Here is a 7,817-nt window from a genome sequence, read left to right on the forward strand (position 1 = left end):
GGGGGGGCCAGGTGTGAACAGAGAGGGAGGTGCGGCGTGTAAAGGGGAGGGGTGGCTGGTGGCACGGTGTGCATCCCCACTCAGGGAGTGAGGCGTCGCCTCCCCCGCCCAGCTGTTTGTGTGTGTACACACCGCTCTGGCGTGTGTGCGCGGCGGCGGGGGGGGCGGGGACCGCAGACCGATGCGTAGTGGGGACGCGCGTGGGCCCCGAGCCCCCGCGGGGATCGGTCCCGCCGGGGCTCGTAGTCGTGTGTGTGTCCGCGCCAGCGCCCTGGTTCCTTGGAGTCAGGGCGGGGGGGTCGCCGGCCGAGGGCTCGGGGAGATCCTGGGGTTGCGAATGAGCCGGGTCGGTGAGAGAGGACCCGGCCAGAGACGTGCCACGGTCCCTCTCCTCGAGTCCCCGACGCCCCCCCGCCCCAACCGGACCCGGCAGGCTGGCCATCTACTCTGCGGCGCCGCGGGCTGGTCTGGCTGGGCCTGGAGGAGCGGCGGGGCGCTTGTGTCGCGCCCCCGCCCCCCTCGGTTGACCCTTGGTCCGGGGCGCGCTGTGGGTGCGCGCGGCCGCTCCTGCTGCTGCCTTCGCCGATCCTGGAGGGAATCGGCGCGCCCTGCGTACCCCCCCCAATTCTTCGTCCTAGAGACAGTGGAGGCCGAAGGCTGCCCGGCCCGCCGGGTTGCGCGCTCCGCCCCAAGCTACCTCCGGCGCGGGTGCCGGCTGCCGACTGCCCGGCCGGGCGCAGGCAGGTCTTTGCCCTCCCAGAGCTGGGTCTCTGCGACAGGGGATTATCTCCCAGGCTCAGGGCCTGTGCGCTGAGGGAGGAAGCCACCGGGGCTGCTGGTTCCGCAGCGGCTGGGGGCTTTCGAAGGCGAAAGTGACACAGCACGAGCGCCGCTACCGCCCGAGCTGAAAGCGAGAGGAAGGAGCCGCCCAGAGGGCGGGGAGGGGCCCACAGGCTGTCCGGCCCTGTTCCTCCTGTCCAGCGCCGGGTCTGGGCCGAAAACCTCACGGAGCCGGGCTCCGAGCATTATGGGAACGCGCGAGAAAAATTGCTTGGCTTTCAAGAAAACCCGGTTATACTGGAACAGAACGCACTGAGCAGACGTTAAGATGTTTGGCCCCTCGCGGGATGCACTCAGGTGGCCCCAGGAAGCTCCCTTAAAGTGCTTGAGACAGGATTCGATTTACACACAGATCATCTCACCCTGCTGTGTCAAGTGTCTGTCTTGGATAACGTGCACTTGGAAGCAGTAATTTTGTAACGCATCCGGGGGTACAATGTCACCAGTGATTAACAGATTACTAGAATAATAATATGTTTGTATGTCTAGGCGCCTTCCCCATCATCGCATTTATTAAGACGGCCCCATGAGGTATGGGGGATATTAACCCCATTTTACAGAACCGTACATTGAGGCTCAAAAAGTAAGGAGACTTGCCTGAAGCTTCTCTGTGATTTCACTTCTTAGACTGTGGCTTTTTTGGGGGGGGGGTTGGTTTAAAATAATTTAATTTGTTTATTTATTTATAGCTGTGCTGAGCCTTCCTTCCTGCCCCGGCTTTTTCTAGCTGTGGTACACAGACTTCTCATTGCCGTGGTTTCTCTTGTTGTGGAGCACAGGCTCTGGGAGTACTCGGACTTCAGTAGTTGCCTCACATGGGCTCAGTAGTTGGGGGTCCCAGGCTCTAGAGCACAGACTGAATAGCTGTGGCCCATGGGCTTAGTTGCTCTGGGTCATGTAGGATCTTCCCTGATCAAGGATCAAACCCAAGTCTCCTGCACTGGCAGGCAGATTCTTTACCACTGAGCCACCAAGGAAGCCCAGTCTGTGGCCTTTTAACTTAAATAGTGGCCAACTTTTTTTCTTCTTTTAGTAAGTGTAGGTCTTGGCACCCTAGGAAATACTAAACCTAAGACAGCGGGTAAATTATGGTATTTCAGTTTGATCATTCAGTTGCTCTGTTGTGTCTGACTTTTTGCAAACCCATGGACTGTGTGCAGCACCCCAGGCTTACCTGTCCATCACCAACTCCTGGAGGTTGCTCAAACTTATGTCCATCGAGTTGGTGATGCCATCCAACCATCTCATCCTCTGTTGTCCCCTTCTCCTCCTGCCTTCAGTCTTTCCCAACATCAGGGGCTTTTCCAGTGAGTCAGATCTTCACATCAGGTGGCGAAAGGATTGGAGTTTCAGCTTCAGCATCAGTCCTTCCAATGAATATTCGGGACTTATTTCCTTTATAATTGACTGGTTTGATCTCCTTGCAGTCCAAGGGACTCTCAAGAATCTTCTCCAACACCCATGAACAGTATGAAATTATGGTATTTATTCTTTGTCAAAAAACACTTGGTTCACTGCCAGTCCTAATGAGAATAAGTATTAAAAAAGCAGAAGTCTGCATTGCTGTTATTATCACTTATCTGATAATTTACAGTTGGTGAATGATTGTCAGCTTTGATGCATGCAGTATGTACCAGAATCATAACTGCATGTAATAAATACATATGGATATATGTTTTTGCAACATATGCCTGTGTTCATATGGGTGTGTTTATGGGGTCCCTATTGAATCTAAGGTTTGTTCCTTGCTGGTTCCAAAACCATGGATTTAAAGTATAGCTCCTGAGAAACCATCCAGGTTCTACTCCCTGCCCCCTCCATCTCCAGGGATGGAAGCCTTTAAAAGAACAAAAAGCTCCTATATAACTGTGTGCATTTCTCAGAGTTCAGGCAGTGAAGGTTCTCAGACACAGCCTGGGGGGTTATTAGGGTTGGCTAGGTAATCAACTATTCATTTACAAATATGTATTGAGCATGTTTGTGTTTCTTGAAGTACACATGAAGAAAATTTAACATACAGTTTAGCACTGCTTGCCAAAACATCTTCTAGCTGTGGAGACAAATGTAAGATTTTGAGTCCAGCAAATATTTGTTGAGCACCTTTCCTGGGCTACTGTGTTTGGGGCACACAGAGACAGGATAGCAGAAACAGCTAAGTTGCAGTGCAAAAAAACAGATGATTCAGAGCCTACAGGAGGGAACAAATTGTAAATATTTTAGAGCACTCACCCTGGGACTTAGTAAATTTCACGTATGTTGGTTGCAAGGAACTCATAGTGCCAGTCTCTTTCCTATAGCAAATGCAGAAAGAAGCAACAGGGGAAGAAGAGCCTTGTTGCTCTGAATTTCAAACTATTTGGAACCTGCCAGGTGGGCCCTGGAGGTCTGTCCTTTTGTAGAAGTTAGGCAGCTCATGGGAGATGACCCTGAAGCCAGCCCACAGGTTAGTCTACTGGGCAGTGAGGAGCAGACACATTGTCCTCCAGGGTCCTGCCCCAGCTGTGATGGGCTGTGATAGCCTGTCTTCAGTGGCTTTTGATCAAAATCTCAGCCAAGCCCTGCCCGAGTTTAGTAGTTTCTGTCTCATAGGTCTGTGTATATTTTCTAATATGAGTCTGCTTTTTTTAGCTGTTCATTGCCCAACTGACTTCTGCGGTCCCTGACACTGTTCTCCAATTTCTTCTCAGTTTTAGGGTCCAAGGGACAGAGGAGCCTAGTGGGCTGCAGTCTATGGGGTCGCACAGAGTCGGACATGACTGAAGCGACTTAGCAGCAGCCTTGTTTTAAGTTCACATCATGAACAGGGAAGCAGGAGGTGGTGGTTAGGATGGGGAGAGAATTCTGAGCCTAGAGCGAGAACAGGAGGTACAAACAGACGGGCAAATTGCAGTTTCTGGGAATTCTCCAGACCTGATGGCGTTTCTGCATAGCTTACCCAATAACGCGGCGGCCCCTTTTGATGTTCTTTTAGTGGGGTCCTCTACCTCTGGGCCTCACTGCTGACTCACTGGTCACCTGAACTCAGCCGTTCACATTCAGGCTTTTTACTCTTTTGCCCTCCTGTCTCATCCTGCGTGCAGTTTAACTTAGAACATTGCTGTCACAGTGGCCTTCTCTCAAAATTACTGCGATGCTGACTATCAACCGCTGCCTGTTACATCTGAATTAAACCCAGGCCAGAGCCGTGGTTCAGAACAGAGTGAGAACAGACACATCCTGAGATCCAGACACCCCGGGAGGGCCTTGCTGATAAGCTGAAGACCCCGAGGCGCAGAGAGGTGAAATGACTCACCCAAAGTCACAGGGAGCCCTTGGCAGAGTGGAACAAGAACGCCTACTAAATTTTGATGCCTCATTTAATCTTTCTCTGTTCTGTGATGCTTTCTTTTTTAAAAAAAATTAATATTTTTTTTAACTGACGGATAATTGCTTTACAGAATTGTGTTGGTTTCTGCCAAACACTGTGATGCTTTCTGGAAAGAGGTGGGGTTCTTACTTCCCGAAGAGTGAAAACACTACATCTTTTTCTTTCTTTTGGAGTCTTGAGATAGTTTTCTGTTGACACTGGTCTTCCTTGCTCTGTCTTTCTTCTCTAGCTCCTAGGAGTCTGGTGTATTTGGGAGAGGGTTTTATGCTTGGGGCCTTCTAGTGCGCTTAAGTTTGGTCTCTGGCTTTCCCTTCCCATGGTGGGGTCCTCAGGAACCTCGTAAAGGTGTTTGCCAAGCTGTTATATATGTGCATTTTTCTAGGAGGAGGATCCACAGACTTCATTCGATTCTTACCTAACTCAAGTAAGGACAGGAACTACTGGGGTGGGCATAGTGGACTTGGATGGGGGATTGGTTGCCACTGGAGACAGTCATTTTGCCCTACACTTGACTTGGGTGTGCAGTTTATGATGTATTTCACACCAGTGACCTTATCTGCTTTTTATAACAGCCCTGTGAGGCTGTTATCATTATTCCCATTTTGCAGATGGGGAAACTGAGCCTGTTAGTTTCAGTACTAACGGTTAGTGACATGTCTGAGTCAGAAGTAAGCAGTAGGGCAGGCGTCTGATCCCAAGTCTTCAGACTTCAAATCTGGTGTCTTGGGCTGAGGTGGTCCACATGCCACATCCTCATTACAGTTTTGTGAGTGGAGGGTCTCAAACTTTTTGGAGCTTAAAAATTCTTTTGTAGCTCCTTCTTTATGATATCCACTACTAGCTGATGTCCAACCATGGAGTCAGACCGAAGTCCTAAATTACCCAGGGGATGGGATGGATAAAGTACGGGAGGCAGGTGTCATAGCAGTGATAATGTAGACTGGGGCTAGTTTGGGATGACTTTATGGAAGAGGTGAATTTGGGAGTAGGTCTGGGGTCATGGCAGACGCCATGGTAAGAGGTTTTCAGCTGGGGCTATGACCCAAAAGGGGTGAAAGGGAAATTGTCTGTGCTTGGGCAGAGTGGAGCTGACTAAGGAGTGGGTGGATCTTGCAGTCAGAGGGGGCTTCTTGTAGTGTCTGGGCTTTTTCTCTGCCCTGGGGCTACAACAGTGAAGAAGCGCAACCCTCCTGCCTTCAAAGAGCCCACTGTCTCCCGGGAGAGACAGACGCTGAAACAGTTAAACTCAGCACGGTGTGGTGAGTGCAGTGGTGGAGAAAGTTGCCTGCCAGACAAGGGCCACCTGTTCTAGCCTCAGAAATCAGAGAGGGCTTCCTTAGGGAGATGACGCAGGAGCTGAATCTGAAGGTATGAAAAAGAATTAACCTGGAGAGGAGACAGGAGAAGGATGTTTATGGGGAAGGCACGTGGGTGCAAAGGCGTGGAGGCCCAAGGCTGCCTGGGTGTAGGAAGGGGCAGCAGCAGGCTGGTCGAGCACAATGATGCGTGTGTACAGAGCCCAGCTCTGAGGACCTGAAGAGCCTGGCTGGGGACCTCGCAATTCGGCAGGGCGGATGGGACTTACAGTGGGCCAGAAGCAAGCAGGACTGGGAGCCAGGCAGCCCCTGGGCCGTGAGTCAACAGCAGGTTCCGTGCAGGGTCCTGTCCCTGGAGAGGAGGCCTGGAAGCAGGGCTGTGTGGATGAAGGTAGAGGAAAGGTCACATGTTAAAGCCACTTGGGGAGTCAAGTCTGCAGTTTTTAGTGCTTTGAGGGATAAGGGAGGAGTCCCAGTTGATTCCCAGGTCTCTGGCCTCCTGGACTGAGTGGATGGTGACCTTTACTGGGGTGTGACCTTCTGCTGGTGGCTGGAGCAGATGTGCTGGGGTGTTGTGGTGAGTTTAACATAAGACTCGTCGAGTGGAATCGCAGGTAGGATAGTCCAGTGGAACTGTCTTCTCCTGCGTATAGACCATACGCAGGGTGGAAGCCTGAGCTGGAGGTGTGGGCAGGAGCTGCAGTCCTGGGAGTAGGGGGAGGTTGGCTGTGGGACAGGACCGCCGTGGGGGCTGCTATAGACAAGGAGAAGACCTCTTCCTCCTGTCGTCAGAGAAGCCTTTGTCATGCCGGGCCCGCTGTCGTTAGGGAAGCCAGGCAGGGATGCTGTGTCATGCTGGAGGCCCAGCTGGCAGAATCCGGAGACAGTTGAGAGCGCGCCTCAGCTGGAAGCATTTGAGTGCGTTAGGCGAGAGGCTTTGTCATTTTTTAACAACCCTGGTGAGATCTCTGTCCTGGGCGCTCAGGCTGGGAGTCAAGAGCAGGGGAGACCTGTACCTCTTCCCACGAATAGGCTGGTCTAGTTGGGAGACGAGATGAGGACCTGTGAAGCCACTAAACAGCTGTGATAACCTGGGCAAATAGTGGGCTGCTCGTTAAATGGAAGAGGTTTGCTGGAATTTCTCTCCTGCTATGCTGCATTTAAATAGAGCTGCTGTGTTTCAGCCAAGCGACAGTCTTGCCATTTTTGAACACCCAGGACCTACATGGTAGGTGTTCATCGTATGTATTTGGATCTGCAGGGATGTGACCAGAGTTCGTTGTTTGGTGCAGGGTGGGGATAGGGGTGGGGGAGGTCAGCCCGGGGAGGTTCCTGTGAACAAGTCCAAAGAGGATTCCAACACTGATTTAGAATATTTTTAGTACCATAGTGGAGTAAAAATCTTGAAAACCTTCCAACTACCAAGCACCTAGAAATGTCATATGAAATACAACTAGCATCCTTTCAGAGAAGAGCTGAGCTCCTCATTTGGAAGGGCAGTCCCCAGGGAGCTCAGAAGGGAGCGCGAAGCAAGCGCTGATGCCAGGCCTGGCCTGGGGGTGGGGGTGGCTGTGGGTGTCTTGAGGGGTCTCAGAACCAAAGGCTGTTGAGCCCTTGACAGTGCCTCCTCCAGGGTCCGAGGTGAGACTGGGAGTTGGCGTGGAGGGCCCTGCCTGAATCGGGCCCCTGCAAAGGTATGCAGGTTTGGAAAGAGGATGGAATAGACAGCCGCCCTCTGGCATAGAAGCAGGGGAGGGGGAACTTGTCTGTTTTGGCCTGAACTGGGGGGAGGAAAAAAAATCGTTCCTGGAACCTTGAAACCTCAGGCCTCTTGTGGCTTTGGATGGCCACTACACACGGCTTGGGGTTTCCCTGCTGTCTCAGATGGTAAAGAAATCTGCCTGCAATGCAGGAGATCAGGATTTGATCCCTGGGTTGGGACGATCCCCTGGTGAAGAGAAGGGCGATCCACCCTAGTATTCTCGCCTGGAGAATTCCATGGACAGAGGAGCCTGGCAGGCTATAGTCCATAGAGTTGCAAAGAGTCAGACAAGACTGAGTGACTAACACACAAGGAATTAGCACATAAAGCCTCTGGGGGCCAGGGTCTTCCTGCCTGTGGGCTCTAGGCTCTCAGGAGTGCTGGGAAGATTCTGGGGCTCTTCACCCTTCACTGACTTGGGTCTCCTCCTTGGAGAGATGCTGTAGGACCCGGGGGTTCCTGAGTGAGGAGGAGGAGAGAGAGGCCTTGGTGGGAACCTTTGACAGGGGCCTTTGTGACCTGTGCACACTGC

Source organism: Bison bison, unplaced genomic scaffold (assembly GCF_000754665.1).
Source record: "Bison bison bison isolate TAMUID 2011002044 unplaced genomic scaffold, Bison_UMD1.0 scf7180017864153, whole genome shotgun sequence".
Lineage (NCBI taxonomy): Eukaryota > Metazoa > Chordata > Mammalia > Artiodactyla > Bovidae > Bison > Bison bison.